The sequence below is a fragment of the Gekko japonicus genome, unplaced genomic scaffold (genome assembly GCF_001447785.1).
Source record: "Gekko japonicus isolate JY-2015 unplaced genomic scaffold, Gekko_japonicus_V1.1 scaffold140, whole genome shotgun sequence".
Taxonomy (NCBI): Eukaryota; Metazoa; Chordata; class Lepidosauria; order Squamata; family Gekkonidae; genus Gekko; species Gekko japonicus.
The window spans coordinates 634,768-637,843 of NW_015169781.1; positions in this window are offsets into that span (position 1 = coordinate 634,768).

A 3,076-nucleotide genomic window follows, 5' to 3' on the forward strand; every position below is an offset into this window, starting at 1 on the left:
TGGAGGCCCTGGCACCTTGAACCCTGCAATGGCAGGAGCCCGGGAGGAATGACATTTCCCTGGCAACTGGGCTGATGTTATTGCAAAGTTAGCAGCTCAGGTTTAGCAAGGCTGTTGGCTTGTGGATTAGCTATCTGGCTAGCATGACAACTGGCAATAAGGCACTCGGAATTGTCTGGTGTGGGCACTGGAACAAAGAGCATCTTGCTCAGCCCAGGAAGCAGAGCAGTCACCAAACGGAGTCCAGTTTGTAATCCAGCTGGCAAAGTCTGGAAGCTAATCCTGTGAGCACACTGTCAAAACCTTTGCAAAGGAGAGAATGTGTCTCCGCAGAAATGGGCATGCTAAATAACACACCAGAGGAGCCTTATTTCTCTGTTAAATTGGAATTATTATAGTATTTGGAAAGTTCTTTGACAGGCCAAGTGGCTCAGAAGCTGTACATGTAATTTGCTTGCTTTGTTGGCATTTTCCAAATGTTTTGCTCAAGCTATCCATTTACTGGCATCAAACTCTGGAATATATTACTAGGGACAATGTGGTCCAGTGTATGGCATTATAATACAATCGGAAAGACTGGCATTTGAATCCCAGTTCATCCTCGAACCCGACTTGGTGAGGTTGAACCATTCACCACCATCGTTTAGGCCAACCGACCTTGCAGGTGTGTTATGTGTGAAGATAAAATGGGGGCTAGAGTGTGAAGATCCAATGGCCTTGGATTAGGCCATTCTGCTTCCAAGCAGTGATCAGGAGAGTGTTCCAGAATGCTCACTCAGGGTGCTTCTGAACAACCAGGTTCTATTAGCTAGCGTGGTTAATTCACTCACACATCTTCAAGGCATCTGTCCCACACCCTTTGCAGTTTCAGTCCACTGAGTGGGTGGTGGTCACCTTAAGTGATGGCAGTGAATTCCATGTTAAATTCAATAGTCTGAAAAAATGCTTCCTTTTGTCCATCTTCAGCCCAAACTAAGATTCTTGATTCTTGCTTTCTAGTCTCCTTGCTATCGTAATTTAAAATGGGATTACGTATGTGTGCCGGGACATTTGAGAGGACAGCCTTCTCTGGACCTCAAGATACAAATGCAGGGAAAAAATTATCCCCAATTTTCAGCCTGATTTTGGGATGCTAGTGAATGAGAGATTTCCTTCCATGCTTCCTACCCTAACAATTTCATATTGCTAAGGAAGTTTCTAGCCTTGTTTTATGCCAGAAATAACCAAACCCAAAACAGATCAGAGGCTGTAATTCTCTCTTTTAAAAAAATGTTTGGGTTATTTTCGTCACCAAAATCTTGGCTTTCTGTTGGACGCTCCGCCAACTGTGCATTTTTTTTTGCCTCCTAGGCTGTGTTTCATTGTCCGCTGGCTGCCTCGCGTCGGCTAATGTCGCCACAGCCGAAACCCACGGAAGAATTTGGAACTTCTCAAGTGTTTCCTTCAATTGTCTCAGGGTTTTGTTTGCACAACTGACTCCAAAACAGATGGATCAGTCACCTTTTGGGCCAGGGAGGGGGAGATGGTCAAGCAAGAGAGGTGGGAACAGCTTAGTTTCGTGTTGGGTGCGCCTTCATTTGTCAAGAGCTTGAATTTTAAAAACCCAGATGGATAGGAGGGGGAGGAACTCAAGGAAGGTGGGTGGAATTTGAATTTCTAGGGGCTTTTAATGCTGTAAGCAATGAGTGTGGAAGACAGAAACTGGCAGAGGCAGACTGTTGGAGAGGCAAGGACCCCCTTTTCAACATTCAGGGAATTTTTAAAAGCTTCTTGTGAAATTGGTAACACATCTTTAAAACACCCATCATGTACTGTCCAGAATCTTTAGCTATATTGAGTGCAGGTCAAGAATGGCCAGCTGATGGTTTGCAAGCCAAATCCAGCCCTTCAAGACAGTAAATACTTTTTGGCTTCTGTTCCTGTTGCCCTGACACCTTTACCAAATTTGAATCGTGGTATAACAACAGTTTTGCCTGTGGGTTCACTTGGAAAGCAAAACCAAGCGGAGAGAAACAGGGGAAGAAAATCTCTCATTTGGCTGGCGATGGGTGGGAACGGGAAGCACTGGGTGGTCTTTATGATTCTTTTAATTCTCCAGTTCCCTCAGTCGGGAGTCTCAATTGCCCAGGTTGGTGTCCATGTGGACGCAGTAACCCCTCCCCTCCTGTCTGCCACCTTCCTGCTTATCACCAACATCTGGCTTTCAATTCCTGACTGCCCGTGACTCATCTCCAAGCCAAGAAGCCAGAAAGCTTGGCTGATTGTCTTCCAGGGCACTCCGATAGCCTAATGTCTGTTAAAGGAGCAGTGAATGAGACTGTCTGGGGTTACCTGGGTGACTACAGGCAAGCCCTGTCCTCACAGCCATGGCCCACCCTCACCTTCACTGTGATGTGGACTCAACTGTGCGACTGAACAACAAAAGTATTGTTTATATTTCTGTGGTCACCTGCCCTGAGCCTGCTTGCCCGGGGAGGACAGGATAGAAATCAGATCAAATCAATAAATAATAAGTAAAATCTGCAATAAGGGGATCATGAAAATCCTGGCCTGCCTTTAAGGGCTGTTGTTGCAATGCAGGAACAGATGAGTGAAAGCCAGTGAAGCATTCTGAGCATTCTTAAGCGCTTGTGGACTTTATTTGCAAAGGCTGATTTATAGGATTGCTTTGGGGGTCCTTCCTCATACCGTTCATGGCGGGGGGAGGGGAGGCAAAGGACCTTGGCTCGGCCTACTCCAGGATCCCCTTTTCCGCTGTGGGGGGGGGGAAGGGAGAGGGGGAGAGGCTTTCCACTTCCATATGCGCTTCCTAAGGTCAGATTTCCCTCGGCTCCTTCTCCCCCAGCCTTTCCCTCCTCCCTGATATTTCTCCTTCCGTCTGCTTTTTCCTCCCCTGAGGTAGGCCTGCCCTGTCCCTGCACCCATCGGGAGCCCCCCTCTTGTTTCATTCAAAAGTGCCCTGACATCTTTTCAGCTTCCCATTCACTGCCTCTGGCCCCCCCCCTTCTTTAAAGCTATCCCCCCCCCCCATTCATTCCCAGGACGTCTCTGTTCTCCCCCCCCCTCGACCGCCCCC